We start from the raw sequence: 13,932 nt of genomic DNA on the forward strand, positions 1-13,932 counted from the left end.
TGGAAAGGTTACAGCAATAGCTATTATCTCTCTAGTTGGTAAAATTATACTGTAATTAAGATAGTAAAAATAATATTAATTTGATGCTTGGGTAATAGCAATGCAGGATATCTTATATTCTCAACTGAAAATAATTAATTGAACAATTAAAAGTAATTTAATTGAATAAATTAATTAATCTGGGGAAATAATATATATGTAATTTTTTTAAACCTTACCATGGTGGGATACTTAAGCAAAACAAATACGACATTGAGGCCGCCGTGTATTATGCGTTGAGTCAAATGTTTGACCCCAGAAGAACAAAGTAAAGCATGGTGATAAAAAGGAAAATGCCCTTACAGGAGCACAGAAGAGTGTTACCAATGGAAATTGAAATACTAGATAGTGACATCTCAAATATGTCTATCAACTGATACGATAAAGAGTACCTTATGAATTTAACCATAAACCTCTAAGCGCCCAAAGTTTTAGAAAAGGTAGATAAATGTGAAAAATACTTCGAGTTGAAAAAGAAGCAGAAATATTTTGTAAAGGAATATTTTAGCTGCCCAGAAAGTGGACGAAGAAAACTGGCTGATGCATAATTAAGTAGAGCTAATTATTTTCGGAGATTTCAACGATGGTAGGGGTAATACCCAAGAATGACCGACGTGACTGACGAAATAATTCCATTCGTAGGAAAAAATGACGTATTTTCTGCACCTGATAGTAAAAAAGGAATCAAAAATCTGATTCAGGATTGATATAACGATGACTTGAGATGGGAAACGGTCATTGTCAGAAGAGAAGATATGCTACCATAAGGAATGACATTTCTCACTCAAATTTAATAATAGCCGAGCAGAAGAAAACCTTTCTGTGTCGTACAGCTCACTTATTAGTATTTTAATTCTGAATCATTGATAGCGATTAGGCACACCACAATCAGTTAATGCTTGTTCCAATAGTTCACACGTAAAACTCCCGCCGGAAAATTTGAGCAGTCGACATAATAGTTCCACTACGAAAACAGGCAGAGAAAATGGTGAAATATAAAATAATTTACTGTCCGCAGAATATTTATATAAATTAATTTCCGTCATCATTATATGTATCAGTCATTTTCCTCCACTAAGACGACGATTCTGAAGAAACTGTGTCGAAAATCTTTGATTAATCACGCATAATTTGCGGAAAAGAAGTGAATCTACTAAATACAAATTGGAATAATTCGCCGAGAAAATATGCATTGATTTCCGTGTTCAGCCATTAGACTCGATGTAATGAATCCCTCAACGATCATTATCTTTTTTTCTAGGAAAAAGCTTCCGAATCAAGTTAATCGAAGTTCTTAACCTACGTTCTTATAAAAGAGTACTGTATTTTGCCTTTCTCATCGAATCAGATGTGGTTCGGATTTACTTGAACCGCACTTGGGTCACCGAGGGCTCGCCTCAAGTTCGCCTCGATCCTAGTGCCATCTCTCGGGGGTCAGCTGGATCTTCATCGCCCGAGTGCGGCCGGTCCGGAGTCCGGCGCGGCGGTCAATTTCAACCGCCCGCCCCACGGACCACTCCCCGGCCGCCGCGCGCGACGCGGCCGGCAGATGAAACCCCGACTCTCGCGCCGGAGAACCCCGCTCGACCCCGTCCGACGATCGCGAGAGTTCGCCTGGGGAGAGGCGGCCCTTTCGAAGCGATAAGACTCCTCTTACTCCCTCGCTCACGATAAAAAATAAAATCCCTCGGGCCGATGCGGGGTTGATTTATTTTTTTTCTTCTTCCAACGGGCCTGGGTTATCGCGTCGCTTCGTGTTACGTCGGGACTCTTTTGCGACGCAAGATGCACGAGGGATGGGCAAGGATGGATGGCCATATAGTCTTACACGGCTTTCCTTTACATCAAGTGCCTTTCGGCCGTTTGCCTTGATCGGTTCTTGCGTTCACGTGGAGAAAAAAAAGTACTTGTTCGAACTGACCTCGGTAACAGAATTATGCGAAGTCGTTGCAAAGGATATCTTATTTTTCAAGTGAACCTTATTCTCCCCTTTACATTTCGTCCCTTTGTTTTATTTTCTCGTTTACGGCTGAACTCAGGAGACAAGGATGAATGAAATTGAGCTTATAATAAGAATCCGCCTTTTGATATTAACGCCAATTGAAAATTATTTCTTTCTTTATGCCGTATTATCTTTAGCAAATCAGCATAAGGTGCTTTTAATCTTTTTTTTACTCCAAGCGTGTATTCAAACCTACATTGTAAGCCTTCGCAAGCTTATTCCCAAATGTCTACAACTTGAGCCCGCTAAATAAATGGATCATTCAAGACTATTTCATTACTACGAGTAAAAGTCTTACGATAGTCGAGAGAGGAATTCTTCACTACTTGGCCATTGAGTATTTCAATGTTTTGACAGAACATCGAGGATCTTGAGCTTGAGATACCTGCATTTTCAATACACCCCCGAATAGTTTACCGTTAAAATTTTGCAATTCGCTGTTAATATTTCGATATCCAGCTACGCTTAAATGTCTCTTGAACAAGTCAATTGGCATTCCTAAAGTTAGTGGGATGAAAGCAACCTAAGAGATACAAAACTGGATCTCCATCCACCCGTGATAGAGCCATTTTCATTCTCTCTTTCAAACAGAAAGTGAACTTGTGAGCTGCAATGAGCGGAAGTATATATTTACCTCGTTAAGGAATTAACATGCTAAGAAATGATTTATAAAGGAAATGCATCAGCTATAAGTAGGTACATAAAGTGCGTTTGAAATATAGTGGATCAGTTTTGGGTAACATGAGGTAGGGAAAAATGCCAACTTTGTCAAGAACATATTTCTTTTATATTTACGGTGTCATAGTATGCTAAGCGCTGGTAAACCTGAAATACTAGGAACTTGCTCTGATCTATGGCTAAACCGGTTCGACTGAAAAAAGGCGCGTGTCAAGGCCAACATTTTTTATGCTATAACGTCAGAAATGGATAGAAATATGACTGCATTTGGCAGGCCTTCATAAACATATTTCTCTCACAAATAAAATGAACATGCTAGGAGAGAGAAATTATTTCTGAAGGTGGGAATAAAGTCATGCACAGAGACACTTTACCGAACGTAGGTAAGCGTTTAAAAACACAGGTATTTCCAAAATGTAAATTTAGCATGCAGATGGGGTCATTCAAATGACAGAGGAAAAGTTAGCGCAATTGAAGGAGTGGAAGGAAATATACGTTGTTATTAGGAATTTCAACTGACCGAAAGAGATCCATGGAAAGTACAGATAATATGAGTAATCATCTATTCATTTCCGAACGTATGATACTGTGAGCCTAGCCTGCCAAGTTGACAGCGGGATAACCGGCAATTCAATCTTCTTGTACTGTCACTCTCTAGAAAAATTCCGACTGACAATTATCTGACATGTACTATAAATGCAATGTGAGCGACATGTTTCCGGTCTTTGGGGGCAAAGAGGGTATAGTCAAGCTCCAATAATAATTGTGAGACTACGTCATAAAATCCGTATGGCCAGGCAATGTACCGCAAAATTATAAACTGCAAATTACTCCTTTATCTTGATCTTTTAAATTGGCTCCCGATGTTTGACAAAACAGAGAATTTCGTTGAAATTGCTGAATTCGTCGATGAGGCTTTCCGTTTCAGGTTGAATACAATTCAAGGGCTCGGTAGTCCAAATAGGTAGAGATGTAAGGTAGTAAGGAGGGAATCCTCCCGTGATTCACACACCGGTCACCTTTACTTAGGGCAGGCACCCTGGATACGAAGTGCATCTTTCGCTGCACTCGCCTTCCCCACCGAGTCGACATCGGTAACAATGGAGACAGCGACCGTCTGTCTGCAGGGTGGATATCCGCTTAGTCCGAAAACACGTTCCGCAAACGTCTTTTGGTCATCTCCTCATGCAGACCGTCTTCTTGGGGCATCTCATTTTACGGATCCGGCTTCGGTCACCGAACAGGTCCGCCACAATCTCTCTCCCTCGTCTCTCAAGAGGCGAGTACCGGGTTCGAGAATTCCTCATCCAACGCATAGCTGTGCCATTCACTGGTGCATCGACAAAGAAAATTTGACCTGCAGTTTCCGCGAGTAAATCGCCTTTTGTAGCTTTCATTTCTTCTCATGTTCGTCGCTAATAATTTTACCGGCCTCAGATGAAGCATAGTATACACAATGGGATGAATTTGCGAAGCTTCACTCGTGTCTTGAGTGGCACAGCATCATTTTTCCTGCATGCCTTCACGTTGTACCTATTGTGCGTTTTCAGTGAACATAAAATTTGCGCGGGGTATGTTCCATTTTACAAAGCTGTGATAGTCATAACAATACCCTGCACTATCATTTGATCTAATGTGTCGACGAAATCAAACAGAATTATTTACTTCCTTTGATGATTCTCAAATTCGGAAATACATTTTTGGTGATGAGCATTCCATAAAAATTGCTCTGCCTTTTCGAGAGGTACATTTCAAAAAATAGGCACGCAAATTGTTATAAGTGTCCATTATAAACTGCAAATTACTGTTGTGACCATGAATTGAGGTACTTAGAGTGAGAATTCTAATGTTCTCCCACCCACTGAGGTATCGCATGGAATGAGACCGTGGTTGATGTCAGGTATTCCGAGCCTCGCCAACATTATGAAGGACTAAGGAGGAAAGTTATTTGCTGGCAAACACGAGGCAATACTCCGTCAATTATTTTTTTTAAATGCTTAAGCTAGTGCATACGAGCGATATAGAAATACTTGGGGACAAATAAAGATTAATATATGTATGATAAATATCACCCATTGTAATATGAGAAATGCATAAATGATAAGAAATAAGTATGAGATAGGTTTCAAAAGTGCGTCACATAGCGGCGATCGCTCGGGCGTCTCCATCTTGAATCAAATGATGTACCGTCATTCGATTCAAGGTAGAGTATGGCCACTTGCATTTACTAGAGGATTAACTATCCGACTTTTAAGGTATCCATGGGAATGATTTATAAAGAATATTTTTGTTCCTGAATGCTAGTGATAGAAATCGTATGTACACAATTCACGTAGAGTTCACAGCATTTGGAGTATCTAAGGAAACCGGTGTCGGCATGGTCCATTTCACCAAGTATTAAGCCAAGTACCAAGCACATTTCTGAAGTCTATCATTTCGATTAAAGATGAACTTGTTTCTTCCGATATTGACGTCGAACTCCACGCATAAATCCATATGCTAACACTGGCTTGCACAGGCACTTCAAATAATTTCCTTATGCGTTGGGTCGCTATAAACTGTATGTCTTCACAAATCCAGACTAAGGAAAGGCCATTATCCAATAGAGCCACAGTCACTAACACAAGGAGTCCGCACTCTGTAGTCCAAAACGTTTTCGAAAGGAATATATGTTGCTGGTCAAGAAACACGTTCGGAGCACGATCTTGTCCCATTCTCCAGGACCCAAGTGCCGGTGACTCTCTGATAGGGCGAGCCCGCGGTCTACGTCACCGAGCGGTACGGCTGGTGGTTAAATGCCCCAAAAGGAGGGACAACTCCGGGCCCATTTAAACTCGAGAATGTCATCGCTTTCCGTCGTTGGTATTGCAAAACTCCTCAATTGCGTTAAATAATCCTCAGGTATCCAATATCATGGTGGGGAAGCTGAAATAAATCAAGTAAAATAATAGAAGAAAAATACTGAAATTCAACATGAGTACTCACCGGTCAGAACATTCCGAAGCGATCCTCCAAAGGTGAGACCCGCAGAACGGGGTCGTTGGTAGAGCCTTCTCCCGCCGGTGCCGTGCCGCGCCTCCCGCACCCGATGTGGCGTCCCGTCTTCGAGCACCGTCGCCTCCTGTGGCAAACGAAAGCTGAGCGTTAGAAGTGAGTCCTCAGGGCTGGCGGGTGGCCCCGCCGAAGATGCGGACAATTCCTAGAACCGCCCGACGCGGGATGCATGATCGCCCCTGGGAGTGCGAATGGCACCCGGGCCCGTCAAGGAGGGAGCGGTCAAGCCGCGGCCGCGCTCGGAACACCCACCCACGCCGCCGGGCCGATCTCCCCGCGAAGTCCGGTAATAGTTCGCGGCACCTACTCGCGGGCCACGCTGACCGGGACTTGTGGCGGAACAATGGGGGCCTTGAGAGTCGAGAACGGTGGAGGAGAGGAATGGTCGGGTTTCCTTCCACTCTCCCTATCGGAAACGGCTCCGGATGGCGCGTTGGAGGAGTGGTTGGCTGCGTTTTTCCTCGCGATAGAGGGGGAACGCGCTGAGAAATAGTGGGAGGAGTTGAGCGGTAAGGCGGGTGGGAGTATGTTGAGAAAAGGGTGAGGACTCTGGAGAGGTCTTGGAGGAGAATTATGAAGGCGAGGGTGTGAGTCAGACTTGGCTGGAGGATGAGGAGTTGCAGGAAGGAGAGGATAAGGTTGAGGTAGTCGAGGATTTAAATTCCCTCGCCTCTCTAGAAGGCAGGAGATGGGAAATCTTATTGGATGGGGGCAAAGGATGGGATATCTTATGAGGGTGAGAAGTCAAGTCGAGTATAATGACTGAGAGGCAGGTGTCCAAGTCGGGAAAGGTCTCCTATGCTGAGGTATCTGGAAGGACTATAGAAGGCCCGCTATATCAGAGTCCAGAAGTCCGGAGCTGAGCTAAGTGTCGAAGGTCCGAAGGACGTTGCCCGCGAGAGGTCGCGCTGATCGAGAGGGAAGGTGACTGACTGACTGCACGCGGGGTTGCCCGCACCCGCTTACTGTGTTTTCGGCTAACTGTTGGGCCGTGAGTGTGCCGCACCCGGTGTTTCTCCTTCCTCTCCGGGAGAGCACTGCGGTGTGCCGGGGTCGTCTTCTTCCTCCCTCGCGGAAGGGCAGAGTGTGTGCGTGATGGTCCGTGTCGTCCGTGTTTGTCTCTATCGCCGCCCCCACCGCCCCCTTCTATCTCTATCCCTTCCCCCTTTTAACGCCACCTCTCACTCATCGAGGAATGATTGCGCTGGCCCCGCAACAAAGCCGCGGCCCAACTGCGCGGGCGGGGGTGCGTACGCGGCCAAAACGCTCTTCCCTATGTGTATGTGCGCGACTTTCATCTCCGCACCTCCTTGGGCTTCCACCACCTTACTCCCCCTTCCAAGCGCCTATTCCGAATCCCCACCCACCCCCACTCCTCCCCGCGACTCGGCCATCTCTTTCACTCCCGCAACGACACCTCCCTTTATCCCACCCCTCCGTGACTACCCCACCCACCCTTCCCCCTTCACCCCACCCCCCGATCACCAGCACTCACTCTTTCCCGCAGGGCGCCATTCACCGGTCACGCGGGCCCGTTCAACCCCGGCAGGTCCGGCCGGCGCTCCCGCCAAAACGTGGGGCGCCGAGTCGGTGGGTTTTAGGCGCGCGCGCGCGCGAAGTCTCGGGTCGTCGGGCGGCGTCGGTGGCGTCGGCGGCCGCTTCAAACACAACTCCCCGGCCGCGTGCGTGGGTCCCCCGGCTTCTCTTCAACCCTCTCTCTCTCGTACACACACCCGCTTGCTGCCGTGGCCCGCCCAGCGAGTGAGTGTTTGTCGGGGGTGCATATCACATTCACTAACACGCCCCCGCCTTTCTCTCTCTGTCCCCTCCTACCCTTCCCTCCCCACCCCACTTCGCGCTCTCTTTTCCGCTGGGCTCCCACCCCTTTTCCCTCTCTTCGCCCACCCCTACTCTTCTCCACAGTCACTTCAAGCTGCGCCGTGCATCGGACCTAGAGAGTCCGCGTGCACCCCTCTCTCCCACACCCTCCCCCCACTCTTTCCGACTCACTTCCAGTCACGTACCCCCACCACACCCCCCTCCACCCGCGCGCACACATCATTAACCGCGGTACCACCCTCTCTCCCTCTCTTTCGCTTCCCCCTCTTTGTCGCCTCTTTTCTCCCCTTACCCTCATCGTACAATTTTACCGCACTCATCCCCACTCTTATCTCATCCGTCGAAACAACAAATTCTGTGCAAAGGGTACCGCCCAGTATGGGACACCTCCCTCTTTTAGCGGGAGGTACCACCCCCTCCCGATGTATCCCATTGCATTCCTCCTCCATGCGACCCTCCGCGGCACACTTCATTGCATGGTTTTCATCCCCCACTCTTCTTTCACCCCCTCCTTTTTCCTTCCGCTTTTCCTCCTACTCCCCACACCCACCGACCGCGGAAAAACACGTGAAGAGTAGGGATGGCACCGAATTGATATCCCAAAATGCATCCGAATGCTACGAATGCTCGGAGGATGGGGTGTGGGGAATATTCTGATTCCCGAAGTGTTTAGGAGGAGTGAGGAAGGAGAAGACAGTAGAAGGGGACATTGCGAAGGCGACAATGGTGGGCGGAGGAGTAGCGGAGGGGGTATGAAGTATATAAAAATATCAGTGGGAGGGGTTAAAACTATTTGGTGAGTGTGGGGTGAGGTGATAACTGCAAACTCACCCGGGAAGCCCGGAGCTGTGCGGCAAGGGGATGGGGATTTTTTTTATGCCTCGCCTCAATATTCCACCCGTTGTAAAAAAAAGGAAATAAAAAACAAAACAAAAACAAGAGAGCGTTGCATGACGCTCTCCCACCCTACCGGGCCATACCCTCCCCCCTCCCCTCTGTTCAATGCACTTTTTGACGCTGTTATTTCTCTGACAAAAAATTTAATATGTAACGCGTCGCCCACCTTTCTCTCTCCCACCGCTGAAATCCCAGGGATCTCCCGGGCATTTTTATTCCCCTCGGCTGCATTAATAATCAGTCTTTGAGACCAGTCTACTTGAGCCTCGTCCTTCTAATTTGGGTTTCCGAGTTCGAGTCCCAGGACGGTTACGCCAAACTTTTTTCCTCCCCCCTTATTTCCCCACCAAGTTCCACGAAAAAAAACAACACTTGCCCCGAATTTCGCCCAATTTGACTTTCCCTCGCTCCGCCTCGTCTTCAAGGCGGGCCCGGAGTTTGGAGGAAGTTTGGGCAACTTTGCGGGGAAGTTAGTTGCGGGAAACGCCGCCGCCAGCTGGTCGGCGCTGCGATAAAGCCGCACCGCGCCTTTTCGACCTCGGGACGCAAGCGGTCAGCTCCGATCCCTTTGTAGACGTCGTGCGCGCCGCAAACTTCAGTCTGCAGCGAGAGAGGTGACGGCACGGTCACAGAGCTCTGTGTATCCGCGAATACGCCTCTGTTTCTTGTCGCGCGCGTAAACATTAGAATGTTATTCATTCGTCTGGCAGGAAAAATGCCTAAACTCCCTGGGGTGGGTTGGCAAAACATACGATAAAGGAGCTTGCTAATTCTTCAACTATCCCACCAGTAAGCCATCAATGCGGAGAATCCTCTATTTTGCCTCGTATTATAGTATCAAAGGATTCGATCGCTTCTGTTGAGGGGCTAAAATGCTCTCGAGCCGAAATAAAATGCTCCTGTCATTCGAAATGGACGCGGTCGAAATGTTTGTTTGACTTCCGATGATTTTTGGCGTGAACGCTGAGCGCATTATTTGTGATTCCAGAGCGAGAATAGATTTATTAAAAAAGGACGCTGAAATTATTTGTAACGTTCCTCTCGGTGACGTTCGGAAATTCAGAAAAAAATTCTCATTAATTGGATCGCAATCGAATGCAAACGAAAATACAAGGGAATACTTCAGCGGGTGAAATTTGAAAGCATTGATTTTTTTAGTTGCAAGCTAAATATTTTGATACTGATAATTTATTATGTTTTAACAACTACAAATGAAGGGTCGAAAATTAATTCTTTTTTAATTAAAACTCTGTAAAATGTCACTTGATCTGTGACGCTATTGAAATGATATGGCCGTGAGTAGTTTAGAAATATCGGTTATAATCGGCTTAGCGTTTTTTTAGCACATGTCAACTATTGTTGTATGATTTATATGCATGGTGATAATTTTCGTAACTACGGTTTTCGATTTCAAACTTTATTGGTATTTTAGTTCTAAATTAAAATATTTTAGATCTAAATCTTGATGCAACGTACAAGCAACTAATATCTCTCTCCAGGGACTAGCAGTGAAATAAACAGAAAATTTATTCTTGAAACTCATGGCTGGGAATGAGTGGAGTTATTTTTGTCCATGACGTATAGAATATAGTATATCAGGGAGAAAAATTGTATCGGTACAGACCCATTTGCTACATATTATCATATTTCTATTTAATATACGAGTATATTGAATGAATTCCATTAGAAATCTACAACGTCACCATTGTGCCAAAGTAATCATCACGCATGAGTTTCCTCTTCACTTTGGATTAAATTATATGTTTTGAAAATAAAATATTATATTTTCTAAAGGTAATAATTTGTTCGCGCACCAAATAAACAAGTAAATTGATCACATTGAAAACAAAATACGAAATTTAATCGGACCTCATCCGGTAATAAATTAAATCACATTTCACTAGGGTGACACTTGAAAAATTATCCAAAATGTTAGGAGTCGCTTCAATCATCTGCGTTGGGAATACTTAAAGACTACAAAATGAGCAGCGAAAATTTTCACTTGCCCTAAAAAAATACAAATCAAAACTGAGAATAAAGTGATAAAGTGCATAAATAGCATTTATTTTCAAATTGGGTCCAAAACTTCATTAATGCAAATAAAATCTAATGCCTAAATTGGAATATAAATAAAAATGAAAGTTTCAATAATTTATGCATAGATAAAAACTAAGCAAAAGCAATGTTTTATTAAACTAGCTTATGCATTCTAAGAAGTCTAGCTTTGATATTAATGGCAGATATAACTATACTTCAATTCAGTAAAACAAGAAAACGGAGGCTGTAAAGGATTGGTGATAAGTGCCGATTCAAGCCTTTTAACGAAATTCAGTATGCTATCTTTCTCTTCAGCTTCCAAAAAGCATTAGAATCTAAGGATCTGAATGCAGAAATAGGAAAGGAAATCACTTATCCATTAATGAATAGTTATCTAAAAATAGAATGGAAGAAAAAACACACAACATTTACCTTCATTTTTTATGGGTATTCATGTGCGTGATGGTAATAAGACTTAAAACTTATAAGAGTATATTAGTATCAATAGCAATAAGGTTAGATTTATGCAATAGCTTTCTTACCTACATTGGCTGTATACAATCTGTATCCGATAAAAAATAAACCGATACTAATGAATATATATAAATAGCTATGTCTATAGTGAATCACTTATGACTGCCATCTACTCTGAGAGCAGTCTTCTGATGTTAGCCGATACCTTTTCAGAATGGCTTTTACCGCATGCTCTACGTGATAAGTATTGACATGAAGAATTCAAATGACAACGTCAAAACCCCTTTTTTTATGCTGTACTGGCATATAAGAGAGTTCATACCGGCGCTTTCTGCCATGTGATACACAATGAAAATTGGCGCGTACAATGAATGGTAGAATTAGAAAATACAATGAAATTCGAACAATAGTTGGTATTAAGAAAACTTTAAACTACAGGGTATTTCAATATTGATACAGGAGTTAAAGGATTTGTAGTACTAGGTTCAATCGACGCTCATTTTTATCAATAATCTAATCTAATTTTATCTAATGAAAAAATCTTACAATGTATTTATTTCGCCAAAACTTTTCAATAGGGAATCCATTCGCTGCTCGGTAAATACCGAGACGATAGGCGAGTGAATCCTGTTTATGACTCCTGTTTTTGGATTAATTTATGCAGAATGATCCCGGTTTCTTAACCTTCCGTTAGGCGTACTGTCAGAACCATTGAGTATACGCAAAAATTCGCCTGCTTAGCATGCACAAAAATATGTATAAATAAATTTTAATCTTGCAAATACATACGGATTGAAAGTACTACAACAAGACAAGTACCAATTATGGAGTGCTGTAAGCAATCTACGATGCATTTGGTGCCCGATATCGACATCTTTTCAATTTACTTAAGGCAATCACATATGTGATCCGACCCATTCTAATATACGCTGTGACAAACGCGCTTATCTCCGTTATTATCATTGCATTATTTTTAAAAACATTAATTAATACAAAATATACTGGCGGTAAGTGTAATTGTTCCAAAAAACCAATCAACATAAAATATTTTTATTTATTTATACCGAATACGCATGTATTCAAAGTCGTGATGAACTTGGGTGGTAGTTGAGAAACTCGAAGTCAAAATCAGCTAAATGCTGAATGGAGCACGTCAAACTAAATAAGCAGCTCCTAAGATATTCTTTCTGTATTAACTCCAAGCGAATGGAAAAAATCTACAAACAATTTCTCGATGCACCTATAAGATCCAATGCGCCCGACAGAAGGCCAAGTCGGGTCAGATGGTAGCGAAAATGTATAGAAATGAGCTTTGAATGAACTCTCTTAAGATAGACATCATATTAGCGTTATATTAGGAAAATGTTAAGGCATAGGAAGTAAACTTTCTTTTCCTCAATACACATTTTAACTTCTTGCGCTTTCTAAGGGAAAATGGAGGTGCTTGAAAGTTCACAAAAACATTTTCAGTTTCTCTATTATTTGAAGTTTCATTTATAGTTATAATTAAAATGATATATTGACTAGAAAGTCTTTAAGCTAAGAAATTCTCTTTGAAAAACATATTTTATTGTGGTGGAAATCAAAGATACATGGCCCCTAGAAGAGGTGGATGGTGATAACTTGCATTGTTCTGGTTAAAATTAGAAGATATTATATGTCACTCCCAATTAATTAATGTACAAAATAGCTGTGAAATGCATAAAGATGCGATAGATTAGAAAACCCCTATGCGATTATGGCGTTATGAGAAAGTTTATAAAAGGACCACTTTCGTTACAGGTTAAAGTCAGAAATTGGAAGCCTGGATTCGAATTTTTCATTATATTTTCGTTACTAAAGTAAACAATTATCTTAGAGAACTTTGCTTCACCTCCGATCTTAATGTCCAAGTGATAAACATCAAAAGAAGGATACATATCACTGATATAGGATAGAAATACAAAAATGCTTGCGTAAAAATTTCTATATTGTAATAGCACACTGGTATGGTATTACGTTTATATATTTAGAATTGAAGTGAGCAAATTCTTGTGGAGAATGGTATAAACTGCTAGCAATACGAGTTAACTATAGGTGTTATTTTCTGGAGCGACAAAACATGTCTTTTTACTCACATATTTTTGATTTGGTAACTTAAATACCATTATTGCAGATAAAAATATAAATGTGAATGGATTCGAGAATTCAAGAAATAACTCATTCGCAATAGAAATATTTGTTCTGCTTAATATTTTTTACTACAAAAATGCTTTGGTTTGGAAAAAACAGTTGCATACTTTTGAATTCAGGTAGTCAATAATACAAGTGGAAAATCGCGACTCTGTTTTAAGCAATTCCTTGAATAATATTCGAAAATCTCCATCGTTTTAGCTAATATCTTCTTAGTTGGTCCAGGGAAAGTGATATTGCAATTAAAATGAAAACTTTTTGATAGTATACCTCCACATCCTTTTACAAGGAGATATACAAGTGTTTTCTGAACTATGACTGGGGAAACGATGTAAACAATTATTTCTTCGGAAGATTATAGCCTTAAGCTATCTATGAGTATACAAAGTCCACAATCATTCGTTAAAACAATTACCGCTGAGGCCATTCATGTATTCCTGTGCTATATTCGCACACGCGTCACGAATTATGGTCAATTAATTTAACGCAATTGCTGCTCATCAATGAATTTTTTTATAGCAACTTTAGATATTCCGCACATTTCCCAGTTCTTAAAATATTTCGTAAGATATTAAGTCTCATACATGCCGACGAGCATTTAAAAATTTGCAAAGGATAATGAATCACTATCATTTCAAACACTCATCTAGAAAATAGAACCTACACTCCTGAAATGGTACTTACCCTAAACATTGGGCCTAAAGATTCGACGCGCCTGTATTAGATAAATGGGGAGGCAC

The 13,932-nt window shown here is 42.4% G+C and overlaps 1 long non-coding RNA gene across 2 annotated transcripts in view; it reads right to left on the minus strand.

Annotated features, from left to right (window-relative positions):
- The window catches only part of LOC124157858, a 185,738-nt gene extending 178,267 nt beyond the window's left edge, over nt 1-7,471 (minus strand). The window contains exons 1-2 of one of the 2 annotated variants that reach the window (XR_006864660.1): nt 7,269-7,471; nt 5,705-5,840 (exon numbers count right to left, since the gene is read on the minus strand). This is a non-coding gene — a long non-coding RNA (uncharacterized LOC124157858). Of the gene's footprint in view, nt 1-5,704; nt 5,841-6,739; nt 6,867-7,268 lie in introns of those variants that run through there. The other variant, XR_006864661.1, reaches the window with a different exon arrangement.
- Between the last annotated feature and the right edge of the window lie 6,461 nt (nt 7,472-13,932).

This window comes from Ischnura elegans, chromosome 4 (genome assembly GCF_921293095.1).
Source record: "Ischnura elegans chromosome 4, ioIscEleg1.1, whole genome shotgun sequence".
Lineage (NCBI taxonomy): Eukaryota > Metazoa > Arthropoda > Insecta > Odonata > Coenagrionidae > Ischnura > Ischnura elegans.